This window comes from Neomonachus schauinslandi, chromosome 9 (assembly GCF_002201575.2).
Source record: "Neomonachus schauinslandi chromosome 9, ASM220157v2, whole genome shotgun sequence".
In the NCBI taxonomy this organism is placed as follows: domain Eukaryota; kingdom Metazoa; phylum Chordata; class Mammalia; order Carnivora; family Phocidae; genus Neomonachus; species Neomonachus schauinslandi.
In genome coordinates this window covers 95,315,307-95,332,756 of record NC_058411.1, presented here as the reverse complement: position 1 = coordinate 95,332,756, position 17,450 = coordinate 95,315,307, and the positions used below count along the sequence as shown (strand labels likewise).

Below are 17,450 nucleotides of genomic sequence, written 5' to 3'. Positions count from 1 at the left end.
CCCAAAGAAAACATATACATGGTCAACAAGTACGTGAAAAGATGCTCAATTATGTTAGGGAAATGCAAATCAAAACCACAATGAAATATAACCTAACCCCTGTTAAAATGGCTATTACCAAAAAGATAAGAGACAACAAGTGTTGGTGAGGCTGTGAAGAAAAGGGGACCCTTGTGCACTGTTGGTGGGAAGGTTAATTGGTGTAGCCACTATGGAAAATAGTATGGAGTTTCCTCAAAAAAATCAAAAATACCTTTATCATATTGGGTATATATCCAAAGGAAAACACTATCTCAAAGAGATATATGCACACCCATGTTCACTGCATCATTATCCACAATAGCCAACCATGGAAACAACCTCACTGGAGCTCACCTCTGAGCCCTGCTGTAGGCCCCTACTGGTGAGGCAGGAGCCAGAGATCACCTGTAGGGAACACAGTGCAGTTTAGGTCTTCACAAAATGCCTACCACTTTTGCTCGATCCTGGGAGGGATCTTGAAGACCATTGATGTTGAATCGTGGTTGCTGACATTAATGCTCTCCAGCCAAAGACTAGAAGGAATGCCCCTGAAGCAGAACCATCGGGTTTATTGCTCCCAGCATCGGTAAGGGAGACAGCACACCATGCTGTGTGTCTCAGTAATCATGGTTGTTTGAAAAGACCTACTATAGGATTTGGGCTCTTGTTAGGTGATTTTAGGGACAGTTTAAGGAACTGGGAGTTTGCTCTGGACTGGAAGCTGTCCAAAAGCAGGACCTATCCTGTAATTAGGTATCTTAATGAATCTTATCTAGAAGGAGTAAGACTAGAAGAAAGCTAAAGCCACAGTTGATGAAGAAGCAGCAGTCACTCCTATTAGCCAAAACGTGTTTGGTTGGTCACTTTTTTTTTTTTAATGTTTTTTTTATTTCTTTATTCATGAAAGGCAGAGAGAGAGAGAGAGGCAGAGGCAGAGGGAGAAGCAGGCTCCCCGCCTAGCAGGGAGCCCGATGCGGGACTCGATCCCAGGACCCTGGAATCTTGACCTGAGCCGAAGGCAGACGCTTAACCATCTGAGCCACCCAGGTGCCCCTGGTTGGTCACTTTTGTCGTTTGGGTAATGTTTGTGTTTTTGTTTGTGTACAGACATGATTACAGCATGGTCTTGTTTCTGTCTTGATCCATCCTGGTCACAGAGTGGCTTTGTCTGATATTGTTGTTCTGTGAAATTATTTATGTTCAACAGGGGAATGCCAAGGCCTGGCTGAATATAAGGCCAGCTCCTGAGTATCAGGGGCTTCACGTCTCTTCCACAATATCAATCTGCAGTGAGGAGTAGAATTCTTAAAGACCACATGGGCAATATAAGAACAGGACTGTGTCTGGAAGGAGTACGAGAGTGCTGAGCAGTGGGAAAGCATAAGAGGGAGCCACAGACAGGCTGGAACCTGCCCTGAAGCATTGGACAAGCTGGTTGGGAACATAGGAAGCACATTTCCATAAGGGGACTTGAGCCAGTAAAAAGATCTCACACAATCCAGGAGGGTACAGGAAAGGAAGACTCTGAGAACCAGGAGGAAAAAAGGAAGGAAGGAATTCCTGGGCAGGTATACTAAGGATCAGGCTTCTTAGTATATAGCTAACCAAGAGCAATCAGTTCAATGGGATGGTACCATTGGTTCCAAGATGGGGACTTGTACTTCTGACCTGATCTTTTATATGCTGGAAAGTGTGGACTATGAGCCACTGAGTGTTTCAAAAGTGTACTTTTTATTACTTGACCAGTCTCAAAATGTTCATCTCTACTACCCAGCACATTAATTGTGAAGTAAGTGTATCACTCAGACCAGAAAATAAAACTGGTTGGTAGTAGGTAGGGTAGGGGGCAGATTTGGGAAGATACTAGAAATACACATACACACAAGTCTACACAAATTGCAGAAGCATGTATGAGGCGTGCAACCTTGTGTGAAACAAAAGAAGGTAAAGAATATGCATTCACTTTTCACTTGTACCTGCACTGGAAGAAACACAGGAAACCAAAAAGTGGTCAACTGGTAGAGGACAGGGGAAATGAGGTAGATGGGGCAAGCGTGGGAGAAAAACTTTAATGCATACTTCTTTAATATTTTATTATGGAAAATTTTCAAACATATATAAAAATAAAAAGAATAGTATAATAAGCCTGAAGGGACTTGTTACGCAGCTTCAACAATTATCAATATTTTGTCAATCTTATTTCACTATTTCCCCACATATTTTGAACTTTCTATTAAATTTTTATTATTTTAATTTTTGTTCCATAGTCTCTATACCATTTGAAAAAAATCCATTACTACAAAAGAGATTTGGAAAAAAGAAGGTGAGAGGAGACAAGTTTAGACAATTTTTTTAAAAATTTACTGTAGAGGTGCCTGGGTGGCTGTCGGTTAAGCATCTGCCTTCAGCTCAGGTCATGATCCCAAGGTCCTGGGACTGAGTCCTGCATTAGGCTCCCTGCTCAGCAAGGGAGTCTGCTTCTCCATCTCCCTCTGCCTCTCTCCCTCCTTCTGCTCTCTCTCTCTAGCTCATTCACTCTCTCAAATAGATAAATAAAATCTCAAAAAAAAAATTTACTGTAGAGAGAAAGTGAGAGTTCAGTAGGCCAAAGTATGATCAAGAGTGTTTCGTTGTTGAGTTTTTTTTTTTTAATTGGCAGATATTAATGGCATTTTGCATGCTGATGGGGAAGAACCCAGTAGAGAGGGAAATCTAAAGCGGGAGGGGTGAGATTTGCCAAAACAATATTCTACTGAAGATGAGAAGGGATGGGATTTGAAACGTTGATGAAGAGATTGCCGTTAAGTACGAAAATATTTACAAAAGACACATGTGATAAAGGACTTATCCAAAATATACAAATAACTCCTAAACTCAACAATAAGAAATTACTAAAAAATGGGCAAGACCTTAACAGACCCTCACCAAAGAAGATATATAAATGGCATATAAGCACATGACATGAAGAGATGCTCCACATCATACGTCATCAGGCAAATGCAAATTAAAATGAGACACAAATGAGAATGACCAAAATCCAGAACACTGACAACAGCTAATGCTGATGAAAATGTGGAGCAACAGGAACTCTCATTCATTGCAGGTGGAAGTGCAAATTAGGACAGCCACTTTGGAAGATAGTTTGGTGGTTTCTTACAAAACTAAACATATTCACCATTGGATCCAGCACTCATGCTCTTCAGTGCCTACCCAAAGGAAATGAAAACTTATGTCCACACAAAAATGTGTACATGGATGTACACTATATTCACAAATGTCAAGACTTGGAAGCAACCAAGATGTCCTTCAGCAGGTGAATAGATAAACTGTGGTACATCCAGACAATGGAATAATTATTCAGTGTTAAAAAGAAATGATCTATCAAGCCATGAAAATACATGGTGGAAACTTAAATGTGTATTAATTACTAAGTAAAGGAAACCGATTTGAAAAGGCTACATTCTGTATGATTCCAACTATAAGACCTTCTGGAAAAGGCAAAACTGTGGAGACAATAAAAAAATCTCTAGTTGCCAGTGGTTAGGGAGAAAGGAGGGATGAATAGGCAGAACACAGAGGATTTTTAGGGCAGTAAAACTACTCTGTATGATACTATAGTGGTGGATATATATCATTGTAAATTTGTTCAAACTCATCGAATGTATAACACCAAGAACGGTTCTAATGTAAACTATGGACTTTGCCTGATAATGATGCATCAATGTAGGTTTGCCAATTGTAACAAATGTACCACTCTAGTGAGGGATGTTGATAATGGGGAAGGCTATGCATGTGTGGGGGCAGGGGGTATATAGGAAATCTCTGTACCTTCTGCTCAATTTTACTGTGAACTTAAAATTGCTCTTAAAAAAATAAAGTATATTAAAAATAGGGGCACCTGGGTGGCTCAGTTGTTAAGCGTCTGCCTTCGGCTCAGGTCATGGTCCCAGGGTCCTGGGATCGAGCCCCGCATCAGGCTCCCTGCTCTGTGGGAAGCCTGCTTCTCCCTCTCCCACTCCCCCTGCTTGTGTTCCCTCTTTCGCTGTGTCTCTCTCTCTGTCAAATAAATAAATAAAATCTTTAAAAAAAAAAAAAATAAATAAATAAATAAATAAATAGAGAAAGAAGAAATTTGGTAAAAATCCATGGGCTAAACCCAGCCCCTTTAGGTCCAGGGATAATTATAGTAATAAGAATAAAATATTTTAACAGTAATAACAAGGAGAACAAGTAACATTTATTCAGAACTAACTATATGCCAATATCATCAAAGCATTCTTCGTGTATTAACTCATTTTTAAGGATATTAACTAACAGCTCATTACAGGAAGAAATATAGAGTAGACCAAGAAAATATTCACAATTTTAGTAAGTAAATAATGCAAATTAAAATAACGTCATGCATTTCTTTACATTTAATGATTTAACAAAAGTAAGTAAAATACTAAAACTCTATTTTGAAGGAAATATGGTGAAGAGGCATTAAGAACTGTAAGAAACATAGCTCCCCAAATCCTAAGTAAAATATAGATAAAGTGAATCCAGCCATGGCGGGGGAGATGGAGGCAGATTTTGAGGCAAACAATGAATAAAACAATAGCCCATTCATTTAATATTTACTGAGTGACTGGTGTGTTCAGGCACTGTTATAAGCCCTTGGGGATATGACATGGAACAAAACAGGCAAACATCTCTGCCACCATGAAGCTAATATTCTAATGGGGGAGAAACACAATAAACACATAAGCAAATGCATAGTATGTCAGATGGCGATTACTGCTATAGAGAAAAAGTAAGGAAGGAAGTATAGGAATAAAGGAGCATGACTGCCAGTTTTCCATAGAATCAGAAACATCTCACTCAGAAGGTGTTATCTGGGCAACTGAGGGTTATCTGAGAGCTGAGGGGATATATGTAAACATATGCATATAGGCGGACCTAGGGGCACCTGGGTGGCTCAGTCAATTAAGCATCTGCCTTCAGCTCAGGTCATGATCCCTGGGTTCTGGGAATCGAGCCCTGCGTTGGGCTCCCTGCTCAGTGGGGAGCCTGCCTCTTTCTCTCCCTCTGCCTGCTGCCCCCCACCCCCCTGCTTATGCTCTCTCTTTCTCTGTCAAATAAATAAAAAAAATCTTAAAAAAAAAATAGGCAAACCTATATGTAGACATCTATGTGTAGACATGTACAAATGTAGAGGTCTATTAGTATATATGTATATGTTAGTATATATGAATGTAGATGTGTAGCATATTTGCATAGTATGTTAGTATGTATGTATATATTAGGACATATGTAGATATAGAGATATATGTATACATTTGTGGGAGGGAATTTCCCGGGCAGAGACAGAGGAATCAGTTAGTGCAAAGGCCCTGAGGTGGGGTGCACCTGGTATGTTCAAAGAACAGCAGGGAGGCCAATGGGACTGATTTGGAGGAAATAGGAGCAAGGGAGAGTAGCAGGAGATGTGGGCCATTGAAAGGACTGTAGTGTTCATGCTAAGGAAGATGGGAAGTCTTCTGAAGTGCTGGGCAGAGGAGGGGCATAATCTGATTTACATTTCAAAAGGATCATTACAGTTGCAGTTTGAAAATCAACTACAGAGAGGCAAGTGTGGAGGCAGAGACAAAGGGAATGGATTAATGATTCAATCCAGGCAACAAATGGATGACTTTAATTCCGATGGCAGAGATAATTAGAAGTGGTTAGATTAAGGATATATTTTGAAGGAAGCACCATTTGGGTGGGTCTGCAAATGGATTTAATGTATTGGATGTGGATAATGAAAGACAAAGTAGTTAAGGATGACTACATATACTCTAGATCAAATAGAATTTGTCTTAGAAATGCAAGGAAGGCATATTTCTTTATTAACATATAATGTATTATTTGTTTCAAGGGTACAGATCTGTGATTCATCAGTCTTACACAATTCAAAGTGCTCACCATAACACATACCCTCCCCCCCAGGGTCCATCACCCAGCCACCCCATCCCTCACACCCTCCTCCACTCCAGCAACCCTCAGTTTGTTTCCTGAGATTAAGAGTCTCTTATGGTTTGTCTCGCTCTCTGGTTTTGTGTTTCATTTTTCCCTCCCTTCCCCTATGATCCTCTGCCTTGTTTCTCAAATTCCTCATATCAGTGAGATCATATAATACTTGTCTTTCTCTGATTGACTTATTTCGCTTAGCATAATACCCTCTAGTTCTATCCATGTCATTGCAAATGGCAAGATTTCCTTTTTGACGGCTGCATAATATTCCATTGTATATATATACACCACATCTTCTTTATCCATTCATCAGCAAGGAAAGCATATTAATGACATTCACCAAATCAGTGGGTTAAAGGAGAAAAACAGTATGATCCTGTTAAAGATGCAGGAAAAAAGGAGTTTTTCTACAAACTGATTCCAAATGATATATGTTTACTATGGTTATCAGCTGCCTGAATAGTCTGTGATCTGGTTGGTAGACAATAAACAAAGGGTGAGAGAAAAAAATCTCAAGGCGATTTAATAAAATTTTTTTAAATCTAATTATTAAATTTAAAAGTGGTAAGTTAAGTAAAGTAAAAAAAATCCTTGTTAGGCACTCAGAATAGGAAACTTGCTTACCTTTATAAAACATAGCTATAAAAAGGTACAGCAAACACTATATTTTATGGTGAAATATTAGAATAATATTTCAAAGGACTTAAGAAGACTGGTGCTCAACATCATTGCTCCTATTCAAAATTATCTTGACAGACCCAGCCAATGTAGTGAGAAGATGACAAGAAAAAAATATGTATAAATATTGGAAGGGAAAAGCAAAAGGTAATTATTCACAGATATGATTATCTACACAGAAAATCCAAGACACTATTGTAACTAATGAGAGTCTAGCAAGGTTGATTTAAGCTTAATACACAAATCCATTGCATCCCCACAGAGTAGCAACAAACAGTTTGAAAATGTTATTAAAGAAAAGTGATGCCATTCACAGAGCCAACTAAATTAGATAGCTCTAAACAAATCCAACAAAAAGATGTGCAAGATCTTTATTGATACAATTTAAAATCTTTATTGAAGTTTAAAGAAATCCTAAATAACTGCAAAGTTTTGCCATGTCCCTAATTGGGAATACTTAACCCTCTTAAGATGTCAAGTCATCACAAATTAACCTACACATTCAATATAACTCCAATCAAACTCAAACCCATAACCAGGATTGTCATGTAATCTGAGAAAAAACCCTAAAATTCTAATGGAAGAGTACAGGCCTAAAAACAGTAGACATATTTTGAGGGGGACTTGCACTACATCCAGATGACAAGATGCACTATGAAATTATAGAAATTAAAATAGTAGATAAATAAAAATTGGCAGAATTATTGTAACTCTCCCTTGGCAGTGGAGCAGATAAACTCTCATTCATACAGCGAAATAATAAACAACAGCTAAAATGAATAAATCTGAGTTTCATGTACCAACTTGTACACTTTAAAAAAAATACGGTGTTAAGTTAAAAAGCAAGTTGCAAAAGAATTTGTAAACTAGGATATATTTATATGTAATTTAGAAACAATAATTGATATATTCTTTTTTGTTAAGATTTTATTTATTTATTTGACAGAGAGAGAGACAGCGAGAGAGGGAACACAAGCAGGGGGAGTGGGAGAGGGAGAAGCAGACTTCCCGCTGAGCAGGGACCCCGATGCGGGGCTCGATCCCAGGACCCTGGGATTTTTGAATAGGAGCCGAAGGGAGACGCTTAACCGACTGAGCCACCCAGGCACCCCTATTAAGTGGGCTCCACCAGCGTGGAGCCCCTAGGGGGCTTGAACTCACAACCCTGAGATGAAGAGTCCAATGCTTACCAACTGAGCCATCCAGGTGCCCCAGTTGTATATTTTAGAGAGAGTGCTCTTAAGTAAAAGTGGCAAAATATCAAGATATATTTGATCCAGATGCATAGTTGTCTCTGTATTCTTTTCTGATTTTTATAAGAGAGATAACATTGAGTGGTAGATGAAAGACTAGCTAGGTTTGAATCCTGGCTCCACTGCCTACTAGCCATGTAGCCTTGGGAATGCTTCACTCTACCTCTCTGTGCCTCAGTTCCCTCATATATAAAATGGAATGAGAATAAGACCTACCTCAGGGGTTAATGATGTAAGTGCTTGGAACTGTGCCTGCTTCATGTGGAACATATGTCAAGTGGTGTGCCAAGTGAATATATCTACCATTTTTAAAATTATACTTTTTAAACATTATACTTTTAAAAGAATGTTCATTTTTCATTGCAGGGAATTCTAAAAATGTGTCAACTATGATTAACCCCTGTTAATTTTACCCACCTGAGCCCATTTTCTTTTTGGGATCCCAGAGCCCCCTTTCCAGTGAGGAGCCTTGTCCGTGTGGATCAGGTGAGGCTGACACATTGTCTCCTGCCAAAAGGGGGGAAAAGGTACAAGAAGGACCAATTGAATCATCCCTTAGATTAAATACATAGCATGTGGGAGTTAAGGGGTTTTGTTTGTTTTTTTCAGTTTGTGGGTAAACTGGGAATTATGTACTTGGAATTACTAGCAGCTGCTCTACCAGGTAGAGGGAGCCTTTTCAGAAATGAAACCAAGAAAAGGCAGGAGATGGATGGAGAAAGAAAGAGACTTAGAACTCTTAGATCCCATCATGTCTGACATCCTCTTTACCTTCTTGGACTTTCCAAGTTTATCAAACAATGTACAGTTGATCATCACTATTCACAGATTCTTTATTTGCAAATTTGCCTACCTGCTAAAAGTTATTTGTAATACCTAAATCAATAATTCGCATGTATATGTGCAAAATGGTAAAAAAAAAAAATTGAGTTGACTGAATATGGGTGTTCCCAGCTGAGGTCAAACAAGGGACACACTCTGCCTTCTGATTTCAGCTCTCAAATTGTAAATAAGTGTCCTTGTCAAGATCTATTTAGTACCATGGGTTTTTTGTTTGTTTCATTTTTTTGTTGTTTTTTAATTCAACGTACAGTATTAGCATATAGTGTTACATTAGTTTCAGGTGTACAATATAGATTGAACAATTCTATATATTTCTCAGTGCTCATCAAGATAAGTGTACTCTTGGGGCACCTGGGTGGCTCAGTTGGTTAAGCGACTGCCTTTGGCTCAGGTCATGATCCTGGGGTCCCGGGATCGGATCCCGCATCGGGCTCCCTGCTTGGCGGGGAGTCTGCTTCTCCCTCTGACCCTCCTCCCTCTCATGCTCTCTGTCTCTCATTCTCTCTCTCTCAAATAAATTTAAAAAATCTTTAAAAAAAAAAAGATAAGTGTACTCTTAATCCCCTTTATCTATTTCACCCATCCCCCCACCCCACTCTGGCAACCAGCAGTTTGTTTTCTGTATTTAGAGTCTATTTTTTTGTCTCTTTTTTTGTTAGTTTGTTTTGTTTCTTAAATTCCACCTGTGAGTGAAATCATATGGTATTTGTCCTTCTCTGATTCATTTATTTCACTTAACATTAGACCCTCAGATCCATCCATGTTTTTGCAAACAGCGGTATCTCATTCTTTTTTATGATTGAGTAGTAGTCCATTGTATATATACATCTTTTTTTTTTAAGATTTTTAAAAATTTTATTTATTTGACAGAGAGAGAGAGACAGTGAAAGAGGGAACACAAGCAGGGGGAGTGGGAGGCAGAGGGAGAAGCAGACTCCTCGCTGAGCAGGGAGCCTGATGTGGGACTGGATCCCAGAACCCTGGGATCATGACCTGAGCAGAAGGCAGACGCTTAACAACTGAGCCACTCAGGCGCCCAGGGGTGCATATATCTTTTCAAATTAGTGTTTTTGTTTTCTTTAGGTAAGTACCCAGTAGTGAAATTATTGGATCATATGGTAATTTTATTTTTAACTTTTTGTGAAACCTCGTACTGTTTTCCACGGTGGCTACTCCAGCTTACATTCCCACCAACAGTGCACTAGGGTTCCTTTTTCTCCATAACAAATAACCAACATTTGTTATTTCTCGTACTTTTTAAAATTTTAGCCATTCTGATAGGTGTAAGGTGATAGCTCATTATGATTTTGATTTGCATTTCCCTGATGATAAGCGATGTTGAGAATCTTTTCAGGTGTTTGTTGGCTATCCATATATCGTCTTTGGAAAAATATCTATTCAGGTCCTCTGCCTGGTTTTTGATTGGATTGATTATTTATTTATTTATTTATTTTGGTGTTGAGTTGTTTTCAATTAGCAATAATCGCGCCTCGGATAAACCTCATTGGCTATGATACTGCCACTGCACAAAGCTTGGTGTTGAGTTGTATAAGTTCTTTATATATTTTGGATATTAATTCCTTATCAGAGATATCATTTGCAAATATCTTCTCTCATTCAGTAGGTTGCCTTTTTGTTTTGTTGGTTTCCTTCACTGTGCAAAAGTTTTTTATTTTGGTGTAGTTCCCATAGTTTAATTTTGCTTTTGCTTCCTCTGCTTTAGGAGACGTATCTAGAAAAATGTTTCTATCATTTGATCTATCATATCACATTCTATCAATCAGTGAAATTACTGCCTATGTTTTCTTCTAGGAATTTTATGGTTTCAGATCTCACAGTTAGGTCTTTAATCCATTTGAGTTTATTTTTGTGTAAGGTGTAAGAAAGTCATCCAGTTCCATTCTTTTGCATGTAGCTGTCCAGTTTGCCCAACACCATTTGTTGAAGAGACTGTCTTTTTCCCATTGGATATTCTTGCCTCCTTTGTCATAGATTAATTGACTATAAAAGTGTGGGTTTATTTCTGGACTCTCTATTCTGTTCCATATGTGTATTTTTGTGCCAGTGGTACCATGTTTTTCCCATTTTTGTGCTTTTTGTGGGTGATTTCACTGTTTAAAATGGCCCACAAGGGGAGTGCTGAAGTTTGGGGTAGTGTCCTTAAGTTCAAGAAGGTTGTGATGTGCTTTATGGAGAAAATACATATTTTTGTAGTTTTTAGGCATCTGTTATAGTGCTGTTGGCTGTGAGTTCTATGTCAGTGAATCAACAATATACATTAAGTAAAGTGTCTTTATTTTTATTTTATTTATTTGAGAGAGAGAGCGTACGAGAGAGAGCAGAGAGTACAAGCGGGGGGCAGGGGAGAGGGGCAGAAGGAGGGGGAGAAGCAGACTCCCCACTGAGCAGGAAGCCCAATGCAGGGCTTGATCCCAGGACCCTGAGATCATCACCTGAGCCAAAGGCAAACGCCTAACTGACTGAGCCACCCAGGTGTCCCAGTAAAATGTCTTTAAACAGAAACACATATAAAACAAGAAAATATATTGGTTGGTTAATGAAAATGTTATGATCAGAACTCCTGGAATCTAAAGGCTTATCCCTAAGAGCAATGGTTCAGTAATCACTAATTCAGTGTTTGTGGCAACTTTAGAGAATACAGAACATCACTACCATGAATGACAAGAACTGACTGTATTTTCTTTTTGCCTAAGTTAAAGTTGGAAGAAGAAGCACGTAAGCTAGTATGAGGCTGAGGGAAGGCTTTACCAAAGGAGTGACTTTTAAGTGGAATGCAGACAGATGAGATTTATTTAACCAAGAATGGTGTGAGAGAAGAGACTTCTAGGCTAAGAGAATAACCTGAGTGGATGGCTCAGTGAGTTAAACCTCCAACTATTGGTTTCAGCTCAGGTCATGATCTCAGGGTTGCGAGATCAAGGCCAGCATTGGCTTTGTGCTCAGGGCAGTGTGTGCTTAGGAGTCTCTCCCTCTCTCCCTCCCCCTGTGCTAATAAATAAATAAATAAATAAATAAATAAATAAATAAATAAATATCAATCTTAAAAAAGAGAGGGAGAAGGAGAGAGAGAGAGAGCGACAGAGAGAATAGCCTGAGCAATAGACCTTAGAATGAGACGGGGCAAAGCATGTTGAAGATCTGAAAGGTCAGTGCAATTGGATTACAAAAAGCAAGGGAAAGGGTAGTGCAGGAATTTAAGGAAGATAAAAAAATATAGACAGTGGATATTCTTGGTGTCTACCCGTGATCCATTTGCCAAGCTTCCTTTCTCATTGATTTCCAATTTTGTCCTGGTACTGGTCCTTATCCTACACGGCCTTTGTGACTTGGAGAAAACTGACTACATCCTTGGCTCACAAAGTAAGGACTGGTTAAAATAAGCTAATCATGGTAATCCTGTCCCTGGCCAGCAAATGGTTTAGAAATGGGAATGTACCAATGGTAACAAATGAAAAAAAAAACTTTTTTTAAAGAAAAAGGTGGAATTTAATCTTTATTTACAGGACACTGCAAGATAGGAGAGTCCACCTAGAAATAAGAAACCCACTGAGAGGATAAGCTTCATACAGGTTGTACAGTTTGGAACTGGTCAAGTGTAGTTTCATTACAAAAAGTGCTACAATAACAAAACACATTTAAAAAGAGTTCTTAGGGGGCACCTGGGTGGCTCAGTTGGTTAAGCAGCTAGCTGCCTTCCGGTCAGGTCATGATCCCTGGGTCCTGGGATCGAGCCCCGCATCGGGCTCCCTGCTCAGCAGAGAGCCTGCTTCTCCCTCTCCTCTGCCTGACACTCTGCCTACTTATGCTCTCTATCTCTCTGTCAAATTAATTAATTAATTAATTTTTAAAAAAAGAGTTCTTAGTAGAGAAACAATAAGACAAACTTCTACCAAACACAACAAACAACTTTCTGCCTCAGCTATACAATCTAAAACTTAGAGGTCTCAGAAGTACCAGCCTGAACTTGGAACGTATAGCCTTCAGAGGTAGTTTCTGGCACAACATGCTTATCTTTTCCTTCCTCTACGGAGAAATACTTCTCAACCAAGTTTAATGAAGCTTTGTATACAGACTCATTCCATGGTTTTGTAGAGCTTCAATTTTGCCCAAACCTCCACATTCTTCGATCATTATACTAAATTTCTCAGTTTCACCTAGTTTCTCAGCAGCCTGAAAGATGTTTGAAATGACATCCAGAATAACCAGAATAATTTTGGTATCTTTTGAAGTGAAGAGGTTCGTCAATGGTTCTATTATGCTACAATGTACGAGGCATACAATCTGTTCAACTGTCCCACCGCATGTATAGTTGGTCACAGCCCATACTGCTTCCTTTTGTGTCTTTAAAGTCGCCTTCGAACACCAACAAGGAATGGGACTAATCCATGATTCACAACTTGCTGTATCTGGTCCTGGTGACAAGCTGTGATGTTTGACATTGTCCACATAGCTTCCTTCTGAATATTAGTTTTGGGGTTTGTTAGCAGGCTGGGAAAGACAGCAAGTGCTCCTGCATCTATTACAACCTGAGTCTGTTCATCTGTCCCAGTGACGATATTTCCCATGGCTCTTAGTGCAAGAGTCACAATGGGCAATTCAGTCAAAGCTTCACAAGTTGGGGCACAACTCCTGTTTTCACAACCATTTCAATCCATTCATTTGGACCATCAGTAAGGTAGGAAGTGGCCCAGCAGGTGTCTGCTAATATTTCTGGATCATCATGATGCAAGAGATGAACTAAGTTTGGAAGAATCTGCTCAACAGCATCTAATGGGGGTGCAGGATTCTTGTTGCAACAAAGGTTTGAAAGTGTCCAAGTAAAGTTACGGAAGTAACCACATGCTAAAGATGACATATCAGGAACTGCAAGGAGAGCCAACAGCAGGTCAACTGTACCATACTTGATAACCAAGTCTCAAAAAACTGAACCATCACCTGCACTATTTCCTAGAGCCCATACAGCTTCTTCACTGATGTGGGCATGGGAAGATACCAACAGAGAAATGAATGCTGGGATAGCACTTCCATCTGTCACAGTCTTGGTCTGTTCTGATGTCCCAGAAGCAATGTTAGTGAGGGCCCAAGCAGATTCAAACTGAATGGGACTACAATCACTTCTGCCCAAGACGGACACAAATTTTGGAATCAAACCAGCCCGGATTATGTTGTCTATGGGGGCTGTTTTTCCCTAGAAAGGAGTTTCCTAGCAGATTGAGTAGCCTGGAGCTGGCTTTCCAAATTGTTGCTATTTATGCCTTTGACAATGTCATCAACAGACCAATTTCCAGTGCCCTGGTTGTTGCGGTTTCCTGCAGTGGAGAAGTAGCCTCATCAGGAAATGAGCTTACATTTTTCCTTTTCAGCATCTGGTCATCCTTCTTAGCTTTCTTTAGCTCCACCTTAACTTCTGTTCGACGCTGCCTCATTTCTGTACTGTCTTTCCCCTTGTTCTTGAATCTGTTACAGTGAGCAGCTAGTGAATTAGCATTCTAATTGGTGGACATGGTTATGAGACAAAGGGAGAAAGCTGCATGGCCCACTCAGGCTTCCACAGGAGGCGGTGCATGGTACGCAGGCTGCAGGTCAGCTGCCCTCAAAACAAACATCCACCATGGATCAGCCCAAAGATGGTGTGTGACAAATGAAATTTGAATTATTGAAGCTTTTAGGAAACTTCCTCCTTTGAGTGATACTGATGGAAAGTCATTCTTACTCATCTATATTGAATGCAGGCAAAGAAGCCTGTTGGCAGCCGTTTTGTGATTTAAGAGAAGTCAGTCAGAACAGAACCTAAAAATTGGAGGCAGATGGAGCTGAGACAACTACAAGAAAATAGGGTAAGAGCCTTGATCATATTGTTCCTGAAGTCTGAATATGTCTAGATTTCTGGTTATGTGAGCCAACTTCACTGTTTAAGCTTTGGAGTTGGTTTTCTGTTATTTGGAGTAGAAAGTCTCTTAACTGGAACAGTAGATATCCAGGTATAGTCCCCTGAACAGTATATCTAAGATGGAGTCAACTGAACAGAGAGGACTGAGAGTCCTTGTGAGCAAATCATAACCAGAAAGTCTATTTTAGTGTTACACCGTGTGTTTGTTATTTCTTAGCTTTAGTAAAGTCTTGTGTAAGCCATGTGTTAATTAGAGTTCCCTTGCTCATGAGATTATGCTGACAGTGTCTTGAACCCATTATTCCAGGATCTGTAGAAATACAAAGCACTCCTCTAAATTTCTTTCTAGAAATTCTAGATTTATTCAGGTTCATATGTCTACCACCAGCAATGATTCAGTTTGTGGCTCATCTTACTCTCTAGCATATGTTGAGCTATATGCTGTCTGTTAAACATCATACCAACTTTTATGTGAAACACAACTCCTTTATTTGAAATACGCATACACACACATACATGAAATTATTAGTACCCTTGTTTGAATATTTTGGGGGGATGGATATGGGGCTTACATTGTAAAACTGCAAACAATTTCAAGGAATCTTAAACACTCTTATTCTTAAAGAAGTGTGCAAACTAAGGTATTTTTTTCCCTGCCCATTTCTCCCCAGTTCATGTCATCCTTTTCTTTCTTTCCTCGACCCCCCTACATTCAAAGAGTATGTCAGGAATTCCAATTTCCTCTGCCTCTACATGTGGAACAATTCAACTTTTCAATCCCAAATTTTGCTCTAGGCTCACTTTGCATATCCAAACCTATCTAGGTATCCAGCAGAACAGAAGGGACTTTCTTATAACAGAATTCACCCTCTTTCGAACAGAATTGCCTTATTAATTAGCAATTTTAAACATTCCTGTTTAAACATTCTGACCTTCTTGTCTGCACTAAGAAATACTAAAGATCTGTTAATCATATTTAGGTCAGTGTGCTCACGGGTAGTAATTGACAAAAGACCCCGCAGCTCTAGCTGCTCTTGCCCATGTGGATATTATTCTTTTAAGTCTGTTGTTAGGTCTGGATTTTATTGTGATTAAGTTAGATGGCATTTCCTTATAGTACAGATGCCAGTTATATAAAATTCTTGCTTGTAGCCAAACATTCCAATGCACTCACTTAGGCTTCTATCATTTATAAGAATAACTTTTTTTTGGCCATTTACCTATAAGGAATTTGCCTCTTTTTTTTTTTAACATTACTATTTACCTCAAGAATAATACCAACATTTTTCCTGGCAATTCAAGTTGGGGCTCAGTAAGAAACCAACTCTTAGTGTGTTAAGGAAAAGAGGGAAAGGAATTTATTATAAGGATCCAGAGAATTTAAAAAAAAAAAAGAACTTAACCTATTCTTTGGAAGGAGAGAAACTAGAGCAACTTCGGAGGTCTGGAGACCTCAGAGGTGGGAACTCACTGACAGAATTTTAGAAGGGACAACTTGGGACAGCTAGGGACAACTAGGGACAACCAGACTTGGGACAGCGAGGCTCTAACTGCCTTCCATCTGTGTGTGTCTCGGCTAGAGGTTTTATTTTATATACTTTTTAAATTGAAGTATGACATATGTTAATACACAGATCCTAAGTATACAGCTCAATGAATCTTTACCAAATGAACATGTAACTAACACACAGATCAAAATACAGGACATTATCAGTGTTCTAGAAATCTCCCTCATACCCTCCCACCAGTCATTATCCCTCAAAGCTTTCCACTATTCTGATTTTATCACATAAATTTGTTGTGCCTATTTTTGGACTTTATTTAAATGGAATCATTTACTGTCTAGTTTCTTTTGCTCAAGATTATGCCTGTGAGCATATTGTATCCTTCTTGTTGCATATAATGGTAAGTAGCTTGTTCTGATTATTATACAGTACTCCAGTGAATACTATACTCCTATGGACATTTGGGTTGTTTCCAATTTGGAGACATTGTAAATAAAGCTACAAATGAATGTTTTTGCACATGTCTTTGGGTTCACACATGTTTTCGGGTTCACACATGTTTTCATTCTCTGAGAGTGGAACTGCTGGGTGATAAAGTAAGCATATATTCAGATTTAGTAAATATTGGCCAAATAGCTTTCCAAAGAGGCTGAGCCAATTTACATTCCCACCAGGAGAGGAGAAGAGTTGCAATTGCTCCACATCATGCCAACACTTGGTTGTGTGTTTAATAATTATTACCCTTTCTGGTGAGTGAATAGTGTTGTCTCATTGTGTGCATTTCCTTGATTACTAATGACATTGTGCACCTTCTTTTCATATGCTCTTTGAATACTTACTTAGATATCCTTTTTTTAACGGATTTTTTTTTAAAAGATTTATTTATTTATTTTAGAGAGAGCACGAGTCAGGGCAGGGGCAGAGGGAGAGAGAATCCTCAAGTGGGTTCGATCCCAGGATCCTGAGATCATGACCTGAGCCAAAATCAAGAGTTGGCTGCTTAACCAACTGAGCCAGCCAGGCGTCCCTAGATATCCTTCATTGTGAAGTGCCTGTTGAAGTATTTTAAATACTTTGTGAAGTATTTAAGTATTTTATTAGGTTGTCTGTCGTTTATTAGATTCTATATCTAAAATTTAAATTCCCAGGAGAGAGTTTGGTTGACCTAGCCTGGACCACATTCTCATCCCTGTATGGAATGTGGAAACTTGTGATTGGCAGTCTTTCAGAATTATATGAAGTGGG

At 39.1% G+C, this 17,450-nt stretch overlaps 2 pseudogenes; both read right to left on the bottom strand.

Annotated features, from left to right (window-relative positions):
• Window positions 1–10,157: 10,157 nt before the first annotated feature.
• On the bottom strand, window positions 10,158–10,323 carry LOC123325726 (annotated as a pseudogene).
• Window positions 10,324–12,738: 2,415 nt separating this feature from the next.
• On the bottom strand, window positions 12,739–14,314 carry LOC110583762 (annotated as a pseudogene).
• Between the last annotated feature and the right edge of the window lie 3,136 nt (window positions 14,315–17,450).